Source organism: Ostrea edulis, chromosome 3 (assembly GCF_947568905.1).
Source record: "Ostrea edulis chromosome 3, xbOstEdul1.1, whole genome shotgun sequence".
Classification (NCBI taxonomy): Eukaryota; Metazoa; Mollusca; class Bivalvia; order Ostreida; family Ostreidae; genus Ostrea; species Ostrea edulis.
In genome coordinates this window covers 67,077,579-67,100,289 of record NC_079166.1, presented here as the reverse complement: position 1 = coordinate 67,100,289, position 22,711 = coordinate 67,077,579, and the positions used below count along the sequence as shown (strand labels likewise).

Genomic DNA, 22,711 nt, shown 5'->3' with positions numbered 1-22,711 from the left:
CCATACCAAATTTAAAAATGTATGATGATATACAATTATAGCCTGAATTGTTTAACAATACCTAATATCATCCATATATTTCCAGAACTGGGAATTTCAGCTAATGAGGAAACCCCAAGCTTAAACTCCGCGTTATATACCGTTTGTGGCGAATTTATGCGCCGTGTAACATTAAATCATGCAAAGTGCATATGTTGATAAGTTGAATCATGTAAAATGTTCATAGATATATTGGAGGCCATTTCACATAAAGAATTCACTTCAGCCTTTGGTTTGAAAGCGGTGGGGTGTTAATGAACATTATGAATTTAGTATTTTTTGACAGATATTGAACTTTTGATCCCATCCCTTTGTATATTCGTTTGTCATTTTAAATTCTTTTTAAAGTGTTTTTATTTCGTAGCTAACCTATATAACCTAATGCAGACGATAAAAAATTGCACAAAATACATATCATGATATCAAAAACTTAATCCTCATGTTTAAATCCTCTCCCAGGAAAATTTTCTAGATTCGTGACTGGACAATGTTAATTGCATGTACATGTATATTGCATACGTATCTAATGTAATCTTACCATTGAAATCTGGGCTAGTTTTTGCTTTTTCACGTGTGATTCAATATTTTGAAAATTGCTTTTTTTTTAATCAACTTTTAATACATTAAACAGCTCGACGTGTATTGACTTACGTATCATTAGGGGATGGAGGTGTGGATTAGCCTCATACGTTTACGATCTATATATGCTGGCTCGTGTTTTTTTTAAATAGTAGTAGTTAATAGTAATGGAAATATAATCAAATTAACCGACGAATTGAAATACAGGATCAATCCCTCTTACCCCAAACATTTTGGATTTAAACAGAGCTTTGATTTCATTTTTTTAATTTTGTGAAATAAGAATTTTCAGACGTGAAGCCAACTTTTTTTTCGACTTGTCTTCCCTCTTTCCAGGTGTCTCTTGTTTATAACAGGTTACTTCTAAAATTCTCGGTATTCCTATTGTATTACAACTTGGACATAAATAAACATTAGATACGGCTGTAACCCCCCCCCCCTTTCACCCCAAATCCTATAATTTGACAAAATTATTGGCAAAATGTACCATACTCAATGTAATGCTCCAGTTTGACATGCTACAACCGTGTTCAATTCTCGTGCAGTCTGTGTACGAACAGTTTGATGGCGTGACGTCTAAATCAAACACCGCTTGTATAACACGGTTGATTTTTTGTCTTCTAATTATTATGTGGATTGCTTATATGTGTAGTGCAAAGGTCATGTCATTCAAATGTTATAGTCGGGAGTTTTACATGTTATACCATGAAATAATTTTTTCATGGTCAAAAGAAAATTATGATATATAAACCCTTGTCTAAAAAAATAAATACATATATAAAAGGCATCATTCTGTATTAGAACACTTCTGCGGTAACATACACCTGTGGAACCACAGAAACGCATGCGATTCTACGTCCACATCGCCATGCACTTTGATTCCTGCCTACCGTCGTCTGTTTCCTGTTTAATCTCCCTTTGTTGACAAACGATGAGATCGTCGGTGCATGTATATGTATGGTCGTGGTTGGACATCGACTTTATCTTAGTTGCATTTTACTCGCTTGTCGCGTGCTGCTTAACTCATCGTGCGTCTCTATCCCGAAATAAGTTGTTTAGACGTTTAAGTTTCGTTTCTTTACAAAATTTCCCTTGAAGTTTATGACGCGTCATCATTACATTTCACTACAGGATACCCTTTTTGTACGTTATAAATGAAACCGACCACGGTCAGAAACGGTAAAGTACGAAGTGGTGAAACGGACTGATATTGGTTCCGTCTTTTACAATCACAAGTGAAGTATAGCGAGAGCACAGGCACTCGACGTTTTAAATATCTATAATAAAAAAAATGTCTTCCCGTAAACATAATATTGACAAGGTATACCACGCCGTCATCTTGGTTTTCGTTTTTACCAGCTGCATCGCTTGAAAATTTCGGCGAGAAGTTCGATATAATACAATAATTAGACCCCTACCGTTTAGAAGCAACTCTGTCAAGGTCTTGCCTCTCGCATCGTCATTGTGAACTGGAATAAAGTCCATTCATCGGCTATAATCAACCGTCAAACATCGTCTACTGCATCTCAAATGCGAGAAATCGCTGAAAGGTGGACGTACGTTGACATAATTTTGGGATAGCCCATTTTTTCATTGGTCGATAAAATTAAAAATAGTAAATATTATAATTAGCAGTACATATGTTCTAGTGAGCGAGGTAATAGATCTTGAACATTATTCTATTAATATATACTTTATTTATTTTTTTAAACGTTAAACATGATAACTTCACTTATTCATGCATTCGTTTCTGTTGAAAGTAAATTTCATAACGTAATAAGAAAACTTCAAAATTGAATTCACACACACGCACCTACACGTGGGTATACTCTCAAACGTACACAGTGACATTTATACATCCAAATGTCCTGTCCTGCTTATCTGTAAATTTTCAGTGTTGTTTAAATGGGTGACAAAACGTGGGTTGGAGTGGAACCGGGGGGGGGGGGGTCATGAACATTCCCAATGTTATTTGGTAATGTGATAGATTTACTAAATTTTCCGTGCCAGCCTGTTCCGAAACCACACAATTGTTGCCGAGTTTTATTGTTTGCAGGACTGCAACTACCCTGCATTCAGTAACACCCCCCCCCCCCACACACACACACAAGTGTCAGTGGGTACATTAGCAAGGGAATTCTCATTTGCATAATGATGTCAATTTCCGTCCCTAGATCAGGAGTTATCGCATTTTGAGGAGCAGTAGACGATATTTGATGTTTGATTATATTTGATCAATGGACATTATTTCGAGTTTTCCATAACGATGCGAGATATATGATATTGACAGAGTTGTTGCTAGACGGTAGGGTTCTAATTATTGTATTATATATCGAACTTTCCCCGAAATTTTCGAGCGATGCAGCTAATAAAAAGGAAAACCAAGATGACGGCGTGGTATACCTTGTCAATATATCATGTTTACAGGAAGACATTTTTTTGTAATAGATATTTAAAACGTCGAGTGCCTGTGAGCGAGAGTGGCATTACTTTATGTAAATCAAAAGGACTTTATCGATCTTTTCCCCCAATCTATAAATAGGTCGATAGAATACTTGATCACCTGCTTTCGTTGTGCCTGTGTATATTACCAGTAAGTTGATTTTGTTTTATTATATGTAATATTTTCCCTTGGTTATCTGTAAACAGTTATTCTGTCTCCTTGAAACATTCCTGCAAAGATCCAATCTACATCGCTGTCTTTTTAACTTCCTTAGCTTTTTTCTTTAAGTCCAGGAAGGTAAAATATAGGAACGCAGAATCATTACAGAATGTTTTGCGTGTTTAATGTACCTACCCCCTTTCATTAATTCATCGGATACAGCTTACCTTTGTAAATTGTTGTATTTAAAACGCGCTTGAGTAATCAGGAAATTCAAACGTGAATCCCAGGTTTCTATTTCCAAAAAGTCCACAATATTAACTTAATACATATTTCACCTTTATGCATCGATGGATATACCTGTATTTTGCTGATAGTTTAAATGAAATTTACCATACTATTAGCAGGGACAGTGGGAATATGGTTTACCATAGTTATAGCTTTTCTATATCATCGTTTAAAATCATACTTTTTTAATCATCTAAAACCGAAATTTACTATAAAACTTTGGTGAAGTGGGGGTACAGTTACGTTTGAATTGTATCCGTACAGGTACAATAAAAAGACGATTGAGTATCTCGCATATGTATTACTTGACTGAAACAGTCAAAATTCACGGTGCATGGATGTATTTAAATACCCGTGTTCATTTTTTAAAAGACGGTTTTCAACTTGTTTTTTGTTTGATTATTTAATTTAAAGGTCTTTTTTTGCGTGTTACTCATTTGTAAACTCAATTCAATACCATTCACTGTATAGAAAATGTGTGAAGGGTACTTTGAATTTACCTATCGTATTTTAGGTTTACTCATTCTAATCCCGCAAGTCTTTACCTGTACAATTAAATGACAGTGATCAATGTCATGTTCTTTGGATCACCAAAACAAAATCATGTTTTCCCTCGGATGCAATTTTTAGGCTAAATAAAATCGTCTTTTGCGCTATGAAAATTGATTTAAAAAATTATCACATCACAATAGTCTTTGCGACTTTGACAAATATGTAAAATACGTAAGTGATGGATTTAAACCTAACCTGTGAACTTTTATGTAAATGTGTGTATTCTTAAATTCTTTTTCAATTTCAGTAAATATTTTGAAACACGTTTCCTATTCTAGTAGTCTGAGCAATGGAAATCTGCTTTACCGAAATCACTTCTATATTATTGTTTGAAATTATACGATTGAATTTTCTTTTATTACTCAAAAAGTATAATTTACTATATATGATAAAACATTTGTAAAGTGGGAGTACAGATACAGTTATTTACAATTTCGAAAATAAGTTTGTAATTTAAAAATGAGACCATTACGTCACATCCTATCAAGTGCTTTTGAAAGGTCACCGAATATGATACCATGATTTTTTTTCTTCGTCAATACCGTGTACGATACTACGACTCGCATGATACGTTTCTAATAATTCATAAACGGTAAGATATCCTGGTCGGAATTCGGCTTCATATCGATGAAATAAATCATTACTATGAAAATAATTATGTACACTGTACATGTTTTGAAAACGATTATCACCATAATTTTACTAATGCATGATAACGGCAAGACATGTCTATAATTAGATACTATCGATGGGTCTTCCTTTACAAAAAGAGCAATGACATGAGCAATGTTCCTAAGAGATAGGAACATATCTTCTGACAATAACCCATTGAATAACATAGAAAAAAACCGGTGGATTTAGTTGATTTCAACATCTCATGACTATTAAAATCTGGGTCAGTAGCTTTATTGACTACAAGTATTATGATGATATCAACTACTTCTTGTTCGTCAATAGAAATGTTACTTAGAGATCTACTACTTAAAATGTCACTTAGATAGCCACTACTTAAACTGTACGTGTTTGCTAGTGTTTCGTTGGTGACATCTATTGTGGAAATTGATGAGAAGCATGCATTCAAATCTTCAATTTTGTTATTATCAGAATACATGTACATTGTTATCATCAATTTGTATTAGATATATTTCATTTGATAATTTCATATCAAATGGGTTTTTTCATCAATCTTCAATATAACTCACTGTTGCCTTCCTTTGCTTGAATTCATTAGGGCCCCGCATGAAATGCAGGAAGCCCTATATTAATCACATTGTCCGTCCGTCCGTTTGTCCGTCAACACTTTCTTTGTGACATGATAACTCACACAGTTTTTATCGTACAGTTTTCAAATTTTGTACAGAAATAATGTACAATAAGAGAAAGAGGCCTATATATTTTGGGGTCATTTCACTTTGTCTGCCTGTATGGCATGATCTTTGTTATTATGAACACTTTCTTTGTGACACAATAACTCAAACAGTTTTCATCGTACAGTTTTCAAATTTTGTACAGAAATACTTTACAATAAGAGGAAGACACCTATAGACTTTGGGAATAATCTCACTTTATCTGTCTTTCTGTATGTGTGTCATGATCTTTGTTATTATGAACACTTTCTTTGTGATACGATCACTCAGTTTTCATTGTACAGTTTTCAAATCGTGTACAGAAATGCTTTACAATAAGAGGAAGATACCTATATATTTTGAAGTCATATCTCTTTGTCTGTCTGTTTGAATGTCATCATCTTTCTTATTATGACCGTATTTATTTACCACTGTCTAAGGGAGATAATTCAATTTGAATTGATATGGATTGTATTGATATATAGAAAATTTACAAGAAATATTTCTACAAAATTGTGTATGTGTATATATTTGTTTTTAATGTGATATAAAAATGCTTGATGTTAAATGTATATTGAATTAAAACACGTCTTTCCCAGTCAACAATTTTCGATCGGGATCGGAATACGAAATAAAATTTCTTATGCGGTTGCAAAGTGAAACTGCTTCATGCTTCAAGTTATTGAATTATGTAGTAATTGCACTTACACATTAGAGAACTGTTCCTTTTAATAAAGAAAGTCACAAAATAGATACAAAATGAGTGTACCTTATTCATTACTGTTAACGAGCTTTCGTCGGCGAAAATCTCGAAATGGCGTGTTTCACTGCGCTTGTTGACGGTAAGGTCCATATTTTCTACGTGAGTATTTTGATATTTGCTTATGATTTTTTGCGCATACATCGTATGGCTCGTTTAGGAATAATGGAAACTTTTTCACCTATGTATGTAAAGACATATTAATCTCTATTTTTTAAAAATGTAGAACACTTTTATCAAATGACAATGTGTTTGAAAACGCTTAGAGCCCCGATGTCAGAATTTCCTTTTCAAAGACATCAATATGTCAAATTCATAATCCTTTTCAAATAGTATGTACCATATTTTGTACCAGTTATCCATTTTGAATTCCCTATTACAATGGGATTGTGTTGCACTCTGTTGTGTTTGAGTAGATGAGTGTGTGTCAAACACAAGTAATTTAAATTGCATAAGTCTCTCATAAATATGCTTCATGATTCCTTTCTCACAAATTGGCATCCCAATGTATCTTTATATATTATTAATTCTAACATATATACCAGCCCCAAACATTGCTATATCAAATACAGATGTCACTTTCCTTTAATGACCCTCAGCGTGATCCTTGCTGACCGTGTCAGTTTTCTAGTCTAAGTAGGTTTCAATACTGTCGTAATAATGGAATATCGAATGGTTTTTCCATATTGTTAATCGAATTACGAAATTTTCTATAAGCGGACCAATCAGAGTCGTCTTTCGTTTATAATGAAAAGGTGAAGATAACGATCAGTGATAAATCTCATAACTTCCATATGAGGACCCCTGGACACACCAGCTGATGTGATCGGGTGCCGAGGAGGAGTAAGCATCTCTCTTCGACCGGTCACACCCACCTTGAACCCTATATCTTGATCAGGTAAACAGAGTAACCCGTAATCAAAATCAGTAATAATGCTTTGTTGCAAAGTCGATTTCTCATCTAATTATTTTTCGTATATGTATCATCGAGTCATGCCATGGTTTTTCTCGCGGACATATGTTATGTTTTGTTTAGGTATACATTCACGAGCACAAGAAAGATTTTCGGATGTGAAATTTTCTGTTGCCAATCCTAAAGTATCTGCTCCGTTGATGACATTTACCCAGTTACAATTTTCGATTGATAAAGTCATTGATTTTCATAAACACATACTGTATGCGTGTATGAGCGGTTGTAATTTATATTCGAAATAAGCGAGATGATCGCTAATCGAGAATTCTATTCTCAACAGCTTCACACGATTGAATGTCTGTAGAGTTCAGTATTGGGTCCAGCAGTACTCGATTCCGTGCAGCGTCATTTATATTGTTTACTAAATTGTGTATGGAAACAAATTCACGGACATTGTGTGATAGTGGAGCATTAAGGAAATCTACAGTCGAATCGCCTATTATGTTTATTTTGTCGGATTATATGCAAACTTTATCTAAACTCCATGCGCATTTGATCCAAAAAAGGCTGTCGAAACTCGGAGGTCTCTAGATACAGCAAAGTTCAAAATTACAGGTACAGTTTTCTATTTCAATCCATATACATTCAAGATCGGTGGACTCAAATTATGGGCGTCTTATAGCGCGTATTTCATTTGACATATGGATCAAGACATAGGGCTCACGACAGGTGTGACCGATCGACAGGGGATGCTTACTCCTCCTAGGCACCTGATCACACTGCTCGTATGTCCAGAGGTCCGTGTTTGCCCGACTCTTTATTTTGCATTCCTTGTGGGAGTTATGATTTCCATACTGACCGTTATCTTCGTCTATCATAACACCTTCTACAAAACAAATTCTGTGTTTACGGATTATATCATAAAAGTCATCAATAAGTAAATTATCGTTGCTCACGGAATTATCTAGACGGGTTTCAGTAAAACATCAAAGTCATGAACAATAAAATTTAAATGACCTGGTTGACGTCTAATGCTTATGATATTCAGGTGCAAAATGTCAAGAACATTTTCAATAGTAGGACCCGGATTCCTTTCTATATCGGGGCCAACTAACAAAAGGAATTGTGAAACCAAAAATGAAAATAAGACTTGATAAACACAGATCTAAGCTGAATGAATTTCACACAGTGAGTGAGTAGTTTTAAAATATGTTTGAGGAAATACAAAAGACATGTAAATGGCAACACAAGATATGCTGGTTTTTGTTAGTACCCCGCCTGGTGAGTAGAAAAGACCGATTGCATCCCGGTATTGTCTACTTGAGTCACCCATTATATAGTTTATGGTACACATATAATTTGAAAATAAGCGGCCGCAATCATTAAAAATGTTTACTGTTAAGGGTTTAACTATTAGTACATGTATTTCTAAGATTTGAAATATATTAATTTGGTCGCATGACAAAATGCACATGAGGTTTGAATATAAGTATTAAGTGAAAGGGTATGGAAGAAAAAAGAGAGACAAAAACATGAATACAACTAGTGCAACAGATCAAATGAGTACGTCCTGTACTACCATGGTAGTAATGCAATTTAAAAAGATTATAAAGTAAATGAATACATGTAAATAACGGGAAAGCAATTGCAAATAGTCATATAATAACGCGAATCGGGTGACTGTGCACACAACATTTGAAGAAATAATATTTGAATGATGCAAGTAAATTTGAACTGAGGTTAATTGTTCCTCAAATAGATTACGGGTATTAGGACTGTGCGTACAAGGAAGTTGAGTTTCCTCATTCATTAAATGTGTTGAGGAAAAGAGATGCATGATGATGGAAAGAAAAACGAAACATATATACAGAATAAAAAATGCATACATGTAAATGATTGTATACAGGCGGTTGAAGTGAACAAGAAACTGCATGTGGGATATAATCACATAAACGATTTTTGACATAATAAAGTTCAAAGTGAGTAATGTTCAGAACAGTTTAAATGATGACATCTTAAGGAACATTTCCAAAAAGGATCAGGTCTGACTCGGGGTAGATAACATGTACTTTCTTAGATTGGTCACGTACACAGATTTTATCGTTAGTTGACCAGGTGGGGATGTTTAGTAAGGTCCTCGTTGAAGGAGACAGCTCTCGTTTCGCGATTGTTTTTCAACTTGCAATAACGTTTCACGGAAATTTTACGTCGACACTTTGAAGCCTGGTTATGAACTGTCGTGGACCTGCATTACGCTTGTTCGGATTATCGACGTTGTGTGAGTTTATGATTTCGTCTGGGTGTACCTCTCCATCCCTGCTATGTCAAGGATAAGTGAGGCAGTATCCTCGCCCTGCTTTTCAGCTACTCCCGTGGCGCGAACTGCGACACTGTCCATCTCGTCAACAGTTTATAGTTTTCCGTTTCTAAAAGTTGATGAATCTTCTCCTTCAAGGGTTGAAACACCAAAGATTACTTCGGTGGACAAAATTCTCGATGTGTCGTCGTGCAGAAACTGCTTTACAGATGCCGCTATCCTAAGGTCGTTCTCATCCGATATAACTACCTGGTAAGAATATGTAATTAGTGTTGCTTGGTGGTCAAAGGTTGGGTTTGCATACGGTATACTTGAGAAATGGGGTAGATTCATCCGCAGGAATGATAGGGAGTTACACGACAACGTTATCAGCATTTGTATTCATTGTTGGACAGTGTGGGTTTGAATGTTTTCTCTGTGTTCTGTAGTGGTCCGTATTACGTCTGAGAATGATCGCAATAAATCACTCTAATTCCTTTGTTTTTGTTATTATCACCCATGATAAATTATATGTGCATGGGTCGTAATTAACTTTTCTACCACAGGCTAATTTTAGCCGGTGGATAAAAAATCCACAGGCTAAAATGAAAACCTACAAGCTAGAATAAAAATAATGAAGCAGTGCTCTTTTTTCACATGTTTTTTTCTAATCAATGATTTTCCCCATCATTACTGAGCCTAGTGGGTCAACAGGCATCGTTTGAACAAGACACCAAGTTACTTAAGTCATATGGTGCAATGTTTAGGTCTCTTGATTATCGCACCTCTAATCCACAACCTATTTACCGCAGGTCTAGACCCAGTCTTTCAATTTCATGCCACATCGGGGTTGTCACTAGTGATTTTACAAAGCGAATCTCGGACTCGTGGTTTTATAAGTTTGATAATCGTCTACGCAGTGAGCAGTGCACTCATGTCATCACTACAACCCGACCTCAATATGACAATAAATTAATTTAGATAGGACATTCTCATGATTCTGATAAAAATAACTAATAATAAATGACTTTAACTTCCTGAGCTTTTCACTATTTCACAATCATCGCTGGTATGACAGTACTAAATTGAATTTTCTAATTTGCATTCATGATACATGTCTATTACAGTATATAGAAAATGACTATAGCTTTGGCAGATTTATTTCCGGTTTCCTTCACTGCGGAATTTGACCTCACCTCTAACCTTTTAATGGGTCAAAAAACCCACGTGGTGTAAATTTAAATAACAATAACGTTAGTAGGGGTGTCACTGTCGGCTTAGATATTCCCACTAGTTATTTTGACCCTCGCCTACTGGGACTGCTGGGACCGCTGAAACTACTTTTCGGTTTGTTTACTGGGACTGCTCTGGGACTGCTTTCTGTCAGGTTGGGTCTGGTTGGTACTGTATCTGCAATATATCTTCCTATTATACAACAAGTTGGTGTTTCAGACACAATGTTTGGCAATACATGCTTTAGTCTTTTGACATAACTCTTGCTATTATCTTATAATCTATATTTAACAGGGTAATGGGCCTCCATTTTTTCCAACAACTTCAAATCTGCTTTTTTCTTGTATAACAACGTAATAACACCCACTTGCATATAGGGTTACACATCGTGTGTTTTCTGTTAATTTCTTTATATAAATTGAGTACAATATCTCTTAACTGTGGTAAAAACATCAAATCCTGGGCTTCTATTATCAGCCATTTCCTTGATTGCATTTTCAATTTCTTCTTTGTTAATCTCACTTTCACATATTTCCTGCCCATTAAAATCTTGCAACACGACTTTTATCCGCCTCTTCATTTAACGCGAAAAATATAACGCGCTTGGTGTAAAGAGTTATAATTTGTGACGTAATATTAGCTGCAATGTTTTTTCTTCTCTCAAACCAAGCAAAAACAAAACGTTTGAAGCTATGAGAAAGCTTGTCTGGAATTTAAAAACGTTAATTGTACTTTCCAAACAATCTAATTATTTTAATTACGGGATTGTCAATGAAGTATACAGCAGTGACGGCGAGATTTTTCCGGAGGAATTATGGGTAGTCCCCATCATTTTTCAACTGATGAAGAGCAAACCAAGTGACTCAATTGCGAAATCATTGGAGCGAGCTCGTTGTGACGCGAGCTTCGCTCGCTATTGATATCTTCAATTTTCGATTCACAAATGACAAAAAGTGTGCCTTATTTTCAGAGTCAATTCGCACTAATGAATGAAATTTAGAATAGAAATTGTACCCTATTTCTAAAATTAATTCAATATCCTTCTTTATTTCTTCTCTCTCACTCAGCAATTATTACTGAATTGGATTCTTATCTTCATTTCTCTAAATTCAAAACTAGTTCGTACATTCATATCATTCATTTGCCCACTGTGCTTTTGATCTAAATATTGTACTTTTCATTTTTTATTTTCAACATCTGACAATTATTGTTTGATTGCTTCATATTTTTCAATATTAACTTGAATTCCATTTGCTAAATTTTGTGATTTTTTTTTCATGTCCTTTGCTCTAGTTTTACTAAAACTTAGAGAAAACTTTTTGAGCATGGGATTCTTATCCCACCACACGAACATTGAACAACTTTTTTCGCTTTGAATAATTTCTATATATTTTTTGTTTTACATGAAAGCTGAAGATAACGAACAGTATGATCAATCTCAAAACTCCCACAAGCTGTATGTATCATCATTCAATAGCAAATTATTATCTATCCACAACCTTGGTCCTCTTTTACAAACAGTATTATTCAAGTACATCGAATGATCGCTTAGTGTAGTTTCAACATAAACTATATTTCTAACTTATGCTTTTACATGCAAGGTGAATATAACGAACAGTGATCAATCTCATAACTCCTATAAGCAATACAAAATAGATAGTTGGGCAAACACAGACCCCTGGACATGCCAGAGGTGGGGTCAGGTGCCTAGGAGGAGTAAGCATCCCCTGTTGACCGGTCTCACCCGCTGTGAGCCCTATATCCTGATCAGGTAAACAGAGTTTTCCGAAGTCAAAATCAGTGTGCCAAGAACGGCTTAACAATCGGTATGAAACACGTCATACAGCATTTGACCCAATGATAAGTTGTATTGACGAACTAGATCGTTATAACGACCATAGAATTTGGGAAATGCTGACTTCAATCGAGACTGTGGAAATCCCTGCACCATCAACTTGTTTGTTAGTATCTTACCTCGATTTAAAAACTGAATATACACAGAAGAAGCCCTTGCATATCGAATCAGTTGAGACATATAAAATCCATATGCAGGTGATAATGGAATATTGCTACATAAGTATGGGAATTTTACGATGGAGAAGCTGGAATCATCCCGTTTGTCATGCAGTTGAGTTGTCAGTTTGCCGTTAATGTCTACTTTCAATAACATATCTAAGTATGAAGGAGAAATATATGACTCTGGTGTCATTTATTTCGAGCTCACAGGGATATATCAAATCGACATATGAATGAAAGTTATTATTGTTAATAGACAAAACGTTATCGATATATCGAAATGTCGAATTGAAGGCCACAGCGAGATATCTTTTCTTCTCACGTAGAAGTTTTTGAATAAATTCTGCCTCATTTGAATGTAGAAATATGTCAGCTAACAAAGGAGCACAATTCGTGCCCATGGGAATTCCAACAGGCTGTTGGAAGATCTGATTACCAAAGACCACGAAAATATTGTCAATGTGAAACTAAAATGTAATGTATTCTACTCTGAACTAACGTGTTTCCTCCTACCTCTCCATAAATCTGCTACACCATGTTGATTCATCAGATTAAACATGGCTTTGTAGCCCTGGTCATAAACATGACGTGTCTCAACCCATTTATCAATCTCTGCAAGTGTGTTATTAAAATCACCTAGTATTTTAAGATTCTCTGAATATGGAATGATACTAGAGATATCTTGAAACAAGTTGGCCCTTTCTATTGCAATGTTAGACGCATATATGCTTATTATGTTAAAATGTTCCTTGTATTTGTATTTTATTTGTCGAAATCTACCATCGCACCCGTTTACATATTGAATATTATCTTTTAATTCATTTCTAATATAAAAAAAAACCCGTTACACCTTTTGATAACGTGTCAGAGTTATTCTGTCATTGTACATAATACTTCCTTTCCATAAATGTTGATATTTTTCAATGAACTCATCTCACCAATGAGTTTCTTGTAAACCAATGATGACATACTTCATTTCATATAATAAACTAAATATAATTTTCATCTTATTTACATTATATAACCCATTACAGTTCCACGAAGTTACTGTTTCCATGATTGTAATACCAAGAAGGGTTTGTCTATTCTTTCCATTTCATTCAATTTAGCTCACCTGAGCCGAAGGCTCAAGTGAGGTTTTCTGATCAAAATGTGTCCGTTGTCGGTGTCTGTCGTCGTCGTCGTAAACTTTTCACATTTTCATCTTCATCTCAAGAACCACTAGGTCAATTATAACCAATGTTGGCCAAAAACATCCTTGTGTAAAGGGCTTTCAGGTTTGTTCAAATAAAGGGTCATGCCCCCTTCAAAGGGGAGATAATCACAAAATGCAAAAATAGAGTTGGGGTCATTTAAAAATCTTCTCAAGAACCACTGGGCCAGAGGAGCTGAAATTTTCATGAAAGCTTCCTGACATAGTGCATATTCAAGTTTGTTCACATTATGGCCCCGGGGTAGATTGGGGCCACAATAGGGACAAAGGTTTTACATGCAAATATATATGGAAAGTCTTCAGGTGTGGGCCAAGGTAACTCAGGTGAGTGATGTCGCTCTTGGACCTCTTGTTGTTGTTTTTTTCGTTTTTCTCTTCTTCAATTTCGTTTTTGTTTTTGTTTTCCCTTCTACGATGATGCTTTCATTTTCCGAATCTGTCCCTATATTAGAATCACTCTCCTTCCGTTCTTGAATCATGTTTTCACGATCTTGAGACGCTTCAGTCAACTCCTGCTCATGTATTTCGTTTCCACTATCCTTAGAGGCATTTTTATTGGTAGACCTATTCAGTTGATGGTTTTTATTCACAATGATTTAATTTTCTGTCGTCTCCGTGTGTTTCTTTTGTTTTCTTTCCGCATAAATAAACGATTCGTCCAATATATCACTCTCGTGCTGCACCCCTCCGTTCGCCTCTTCCGTTTCCATATTTGTGTTACCCTCTAAAACGTCCTCTTTCACCACCTCGGACACTTCCCATTCATGGTTTCCTTCAGAACTGTGATCACTCATGCATCAATGGTATTCAAATGTTCATTCACCACACTGCTCACACAATTGATTTTTACAGACCCTCGCGTAGTGACCTTGCTGTTTACAATTGAAGCACATCAATTCTGGTCATGATCTAAATAAATGATCACTAGTTCTGACTACACCTATGATACCCCTTTTGAAATTTCTCAGTGTAGGGAAATGATGGGATATGAGGAGGTTGTTTCACCTTAACAGTGCCTAATGTACCTTGTTATGTCGGCAATTTTAGTTCCATAATGATATCGTCCGTTAATAGGTGAGAGCAATTCAACACCCACTGATGTTAAAGTTTGTTCCACTCTCTTCATTATCCATGTAAGTGGAAAGGTGTAAAAAAAAAACACAAAAAAACAAAACAAAACAAAAAAAACAAAAAACAAAAAAAAAAAACAAAAAAAAAAACAACTAACAATCAGTGAAGTCTGTACAACTTCACGAAATTCAAATACATCATTGCCAATTCGTATCCCTTCTAACAAATATTGTGTTGGTGTTTTCCATCAATAGTAAGTTCGTACAAATTACTCGATTTAGGCACACATGCATGTAAGACAAACGGGATGATTTCAGTTTCTCCATCGTCAACTTCCCATATTTCTGTAGCAATATTCCATTATCACCTGCATATGTTGTTTATATCTCTCAACTGATTCGATACGCAAGAGCTTGTTCTGTGTATAGTAAGTCTTTAAATTGAGGTAAGCTACTGACAAACAAGTTGGTGGTATGGGAGTTTCAACAGTCTCAATTGAAGTCAGCATTTCGCAAATTCTATGGTCTTTATAATGTTCAAGTTCATCAACCTCAACCTGATCAGGATATATGGCTTACGGCCGGTTTGCCTTACTGTCTATTTTGTATTGCTTATAGGAGTTATGCGATTGGTCACTGTTCGTTAAATTCACCTTTCATGCATAAAGAGACCACAAACCACAGTTCGTATTGACGAATTGGATAATTCTCTCGGGGTTGAGGAGAAAATTGTCTTTAACATTTACAACTACATTGTTCTCACGACGGTACTTTCTGTCTTTGAATAAATTGTTGTATCCACCAAGATGGCTATCACCCGACGTGGCTGCCATCTCACGTTTATACATAATTATTCACTATGTTCTCAACGTCTAACTATTTTACACAGAAAATTGAAACATACACTAAGCCTTCTGCAGAATAGCACTTGGCAAATATACTACTCACAGTAGACGCAAAAGGTAAACTTTCCGACACACAAAATTTCATCGTGCTCACTACAACAAGTAGACCTGGAGTCCCTCCAGCTGAATCACCTATTGTGCCACGGGAGACACAATATGTCTCATACGTTACAGCAATAGTTTTCGGGGACTGGGTGTGGGGGGGTCATCAACATTTTCATCCGCATGACAGTGTTGCTCATGAAAATGTCACCGTGATAATGAATCAACAACGTGGGTACGTTAAGGTAGGTTATGAAAATATTCACTGGGATAAAATTCGCGAAACAATGTGACGTCATAATTGAAATAAGTGTATCACTAAGTATATATCAAATTCCGATTTTATTTTTTATGTAAGTTTTATTTATGCATAAAATAAACCATGAAGCTATTAAGATCCAAAGAAATTCGAAATGTTATACTGCTGTCGTGTAAATTCTGTCCGATTAATATGAAAGTAAACTGATGACGTCATGACTATACATAGAGTGACGTTGACACATACAAGGAATTTGTTAATGTGTGCCATGCAAATATCGACAAATGTGGAGTATTTGAAATATATGACTTGGGATATTTGGAATATATATATGTGAAACGCTGAGAATTTATTGACATTATGAAGGTATGTTGATGTAATTCATTGGCAATTTTGTTTAACGGGGAAACATTCCATTTAGCATGTCGATCTGATTTTCCTCTGTCACACATTGAAATAAAACTGCGAATGTAGCACACTACGACGCATACGTTTAGAGACGTTTTATACACCATTTGAAAGGTCATAAACTAATGTACACGACAATTACTGATAGAATCGTCTGCTAATAAAACTTTTAAAGAAAACCACATAGCATCAGTGCAAAATGTAGAACATGGGCTAGATGGTTTCATGTTTAAATGTTTAATAATTATTTCTTACTGAAAGTGGTAGGATTCTATCAGTAATTCTGATATAGTATGGGTGTTTTGCCGTCATTATCGCCAGTTATACCAATATTTAAATCCTGGGGTAGTGTGCTACTTTCCATTTTCTATGAAGGTACATCCGTGATCTATCTATAACAGTCATGCAATGACGTCATACAGCAACACATGTGTATCGCGTTGTTATGATACAAAATGTTCTCATGTAAACAACCAAAAGAGTTTTTAAGAGTTGGTAGTCCCCTCTCTCTGTGTAGGACAGATTTGAAAAATTATGCAGTTTACGTACATAAATGGAGCATGAGAAGCCTTAACATACCTGCGAAATCTGAACATGTTTAATTTGCCCATGGGCACAACTGCAAACATGCTATTTTAATGGAAAGTGTTGTCAAAATTGACCACAAACATAGAAAACTGTGTTATTCGCCAAATAGATCTTCTTTAAAAAATACTATGACCCCGTTGTCAGTGAAATTGAGAAATATTATGATTTGGATAAATTTGAGTTCACAAAAAGGTGACCTGAAATTAATCACTTTTTTGTCAGAATTTTAAATCTCGTTCTGGGTCGACTCTTCGAACAAATCCTTATCATCCTTTTCAAAATAAATCAAGTAAGTCAGTCAGTCATACATGTAAAACTTATACGGTACCAATTTTGATGCATCAGATGCGCATTTCGACAAATTACGTCTCCTCAGTGATGTTTGTATCTACTGAGGCTCACATCTGTACGTATATCATCTCATGTAAAACGTTGTATGATATGAGGAATTATTTACAAAATTCACTCTAAGATTACCATTAAGTTTTACCACCAAATGTATCCTTGGTAAGACCTCAGTTGTTGGCAGGCAAGACCATGAATAACAGAACTGCAGTATATCCTTCATGTACTTGTCAGTGCTTTAGGCATACAGTACATGTTGTATATAAAGGGGCATGAACATGATTTCAACTGAAATTTTTCAAATTCTATTTTCCCATTTCTAATGTTTATAACGCTTACGTGTGATATTGCTAATGGTCAGTAAATATTTAGATGTCAGTTGTTGAGTTACAACACTCACAATTATTTGTTATTCTTTGGGAAGGATTATCCAAGATTTCGGACCCCTATCCAATACTTTTGTCTGATTAGCAATGGAATAAGTTCAAATGAAAGCTTGACGAGTTTTCTACCCCTTCAATTAAAACTACACTGAAAAATGAAATACACTTTGAAGTCACATCGTTATAGATTGGCTATCGCTTTGGTAGACTATGAATCGTTAAAGTATATGTGTACTATTTTTATATTTACAGATATAATCCAAAATGGGATGCTGTTTTTCTCGTCATGAAGACTCGGAATGTTCATGCTGTCAAAGGACGGTACAGGTACTTAGAATGTTTTGTTACAAAAGCTGAGATACACCCATTTCGTTAAAAAGACGTTTTAAGAAAATGTACATGTAATAACTTATATCAATCATCAATTACTTACTTTGCACATATTCTGTGAGTTAACAAATGAGAACGTAAGTTGATGAAAGTTAAGTGTAATCAATAGTAAGTTTAATCCTGTTTTTCTATTGGTTTCCTTGTATGCTTTAAGTCCCTATGTTCATATCGAGAGGTAACCAGTCACAGGGGATATTGCCAATTGTAAAATTACCCATTGCTTTCATTATATTAGATATTTATTTCTGAGTTAATTTACCTTGTAACAAAAGTAAATATATATATTTTTGTGTTGTCGTTATCTTTTCCGTGATTCTGTTTCCTGCTATAATTTTGTTTCCATTAATTATCTCTACCTTCAGCTACCATTTGGTAAATATACATGTATAAACCATGAGATTGTCAAGGTGAAGACTTATTTGGTTCCGGTCTAATATTTCTTTTTACGAAGTTATGTCCCTTCGACTTAGAAAATTTCAAAGAAATCATAGTTTCGATTCATTATCGCAGTCATAGATGAACAATTTGTATTGAAATTTGGAATATAGATACACCATGAGAATACACAAGTCAAGAATGCATATGTGTTCAGTAGAGAAAAAACTGTAGCAGTGGTGAATCCCTTGGGCGGGGACATTCGTGTCACTCAGTCATATCTAGTTCCGCAACACGGAAGGGGACATAGAAATACCCGTGTCCGTGCGTCCGTCCGTTCATCCCACTTCACTTTGTGGACGCAACTCTTCAAAAACCGTTCAACAGATTTTGTTCATATTTTTGTAGTATTGTGAGTCACCATGTGTAATTGATAATATTACGCCGCCATTTCGATTTGACAATTTTTACAGGAGTTGTGGCACTTTGTTGAATTTGTACATGCTACACTATAGGAACACCTTGTGGATGCAACTAAGAAACCGCTCGATGGATTTTCTTCATATGTTGTAGGATTGTTGGTCACCATTTTTAGTTGATCATATTTAGCCACTATTTTGATTCGACAATTGTTTACAGGAGTTAAAGGTATTTGTTGAACTTGTACATGCTACTCTATAGGAAGCTTTTATGGATGCAACTCTTCCAAAACCGCTGAACTGATTTTGTTCAAATTTTGTATGATTGCAAGTCACCATATGTAGTTGATCATATTGCGCCGTCATTTTGATTCGACAAAGTTTACAAGAGTTATGAGATGCTTGTGCTTCAGCTTTTTTGCGGCGGTGATGGATATGGCTACGTGAAAGACAAAGATAATGAACAGTGATCAATCTCATAACTCCTATTAGCAATAAAAATGGGGTTTGGCAAACACTGTTGGAGCCCCTGCACCGTCAACATGTTTGTCAGTAGCCTGCGTCGATTTAAACTGACCATACGTGTAGCAATCTTGTTGTTTATGGAAGTTACTTGTAATCATTAATGATACAATACCGATTATTGATTTAATTAGTATTAAGCTGGATAAATCCTCGTTTAATACTATAAATAATTTATGAATAGTTGAAGGCATATGCGGTGCACCACGATTCATACCATTCAATTCGATGCACCGATTACAAATTCCGGTTTTTGGTTCGGTTTAAATTTTACATACACCAAAACAAGAAATATGACGTCCGAGTGATGTGCAAAACATGCGGATGTTTATGCAACAGGGATTTAAATTACTACTGTGTTGAGATTGAGCATTTTCTCAGATGCCAACAAAATATGGTCCGTAAGATCATTGCAGTTTATCTTGACATGTCATATAGCATTTCTATTAGTTCTGGAGTGAAATCAACACCGTAGATGATGACACAGATTAAATGTTTTGACAGTTAATATAAGAGAGAAGTAAATCAATAATAGAGAGATTTTTAAAGATTTTCAATTGATAGAATTGTTGAAATTTGACATATAAATGAAAACAATATCATATACATTTTAGATTGACTGTATGATAATCCAAACATTTTGCTGTGCATATACTGTTAATGTTTTCTTCTTTCTATCAACATTATAATATGCAATTATGAATAGATATGATATTTACAAATTACGACATATAGTTATACAAACCTTGAATAAAACTAAATAAAGTATGCTATTCATTAGAATTGTAGATTGTTGTGCCTTAAATCATTAGATAAATTGGACCTAACAAGATTGAATATACTCTGGACATAGGAAAATACTGGCCGCTCCATATCTTAAGAGCCCTTTGCTTGACAGACATGAAACTTGGTGAATTGATACATCCTAAGGAATAAATGACCCCTATTGATTTTGAGGTGACATGGTCAAAGTCAACGGTTAAACTAGAAGATGACCCCTATCTATTGATTTTGAGGTCAAATGTCAATAGTTGAACTGGATATAGTAATATATTTTCTCATATTATCACCATTGTGAGATCGACTTTACCCATGTGGGACAGCCATATGAGTTGGGTGTTTTTGTCTCACACTGCTGCGACGTCATATGATTTTGACGTCATATATTTTCTATGATTTACGTTACACGGTAAAGATCTACGTTGCACGGTGAAATAAAATATTTTGCATTGTTATCTTTAAATTTTGATGTATATAGCTTTCTGGTGGACAATCTTGGGTTTTTTAGTTTAAACGTATAGTATAAACCATTTTCGGGTATGCTCTTTCTGTCTATCTAATTAGTTTTTGCATCGAAGTTCAAATGAGGATTTTCATACTTTAAAATTTTCTCAGAGCTTCTAAATTTAAACAGGAAACTGTACGTAAAATTTGAGGAAAAAAATCCTTCATTATTTACTTGTGTGGGATAGACAAAGTATCGTCCTAGACTGCGAATCTTGTCCCCTCGGTGAAATTTCCTTATCCCCCACTCGTACTAATGAAGGATTGTATTAGTCTCCTATATTTTAAGAATTATTTACTTGATTGACACCAAACTTGGTACACTGGTACAGCATAAGGATTCGATTACCCCTATTGATTTTAGGTCACATGGTCAATCCACTGTTGACATAGCAAGATATCGTCTGCTCAATATTTTGAATTGATGATACTGCTATCAGTTAAATAATGTGTGTGTATAACCCTTTTCAATTTTGCACCATGGGGACATATGTGTTTTACACACATCTCTTGTTGTATAACAGGGATTATCACTTTATCATATTCAGGGATTTTGGGAGTTGATTTTATCAACTCCTCGATGCAGTCTCTCAGTTCAAGGTAACTGAGCACTTCTTTACAAACAGGTATATTATTCATCACTAGCAGGAAATATTTCGTAAACCGTCTATGTATCATACGTTTAAATCCATAGTTTCTGTACATTTACTTTTCCACCGTCGGTCAATTGAGTATGTACATTGTAAAACGACCAAAATATAACTAAAAATACAATCTAAGGTCAACAGCGATATTTCACACTATTGAAAAATTCCTACACGCAGACAGAATATCACCGATCATGATATACAGTACAGATAAAAAAAACCACGGGAACCAGGTACTGAAAGTGAGCCTAGAAAAAAATCGGTGTCTTTAAAATTGGCTTTCTGCGTATTCTATAGCATTTGCGTGGACCTTTCAAATTCAAAGATACATACACGTACACACGTGTTCACAATCGGGAAAACAAACGATCGACAATGATAGTAGCGTTAACTAATTTGTGTTAGCGTCAAATTGAAGCGAACCTAAAATATCGTGAATCGTCACATTTAATGCTGAATTTAATTAAATATTGACGAAAAACCCAAATATTTTGTTGTTTAAAAGAACATTTGTCATAAGTTTGAAAATCAAACCACACGCCTTAGAATTTCAGGGTTTTTAGATACACATCTTTATACACATTTCTCCGTGGGCTGCGACCAAGTTCTTAGCAGCAAGCGTCAGCTGATTGACAGATAGAGCACGTGTACCTCGTGTGTAGCAATATAAATTAGAAATTCGGTACATGCAATGAATAAAATGTCAATTTAGTTTTCCTTTGTTAAATAGAGAGATTAAATTATTTTATTGCAATTTAGATTCATAATCATGGTGACCTTTCCATTAAAAATACATATTTTCCCATGGGCTGCAACCAAGTTCTTAACTGATTTTATTGCCTTTTAGAGTCATAATGGTGGAAAAACTTTCCATAATATGTAAAACTTATACGATACCAATTTATATATATAGGTCTGTACTTTAGTCAGATTGATATACCTATATAATCTTAATATAATATAGGTATGTATTTCAGTCAGATTGCAATTGACAATGCTTAACATAACATTCGTTTTTCAATAGGTGTGACTCTATAGAAACAAAATCTTTCATCAAGCCCCTCCCATGTGTTTGTCCAGCTACATGTAGGTCATAAAAATCAAATAGTATCATTTCTTTGCGTAATTGATAAAAAGAATCAAAACTTTATGTTTGAAGATTAAACAAATATCATGCCATCAAGAAGCGCATGTGCATATCAAACTTATACGGTACCAGTTTTGATGCACCAGATGC

The 22,711-nt window shown here is 35.0% G+C and overlaps 1 long non-coding RNA gene across 1 annotated transcript; it reads left to right on the top strand.

Moving 5' to 3' along the window:
• Positions 1 to 2,790: 2,790 nt before the first annotated feature.
• On the top strand, positions 2,791 to 21,697 carry LOC130052748 (uncharacterized). Its single transcript, XR_008801131.1, has 3 exons — positions 2,791 to 2,923; positions 3,067 to 3,211; positions 18,090 to 21,697. It is a non-coding gene; the product is annotated as an uncharacterized LOC130052748 (long non-coding RNA).
• Positions 21,698 to 22,711: the final 1,014 nt, after the last annotated feature.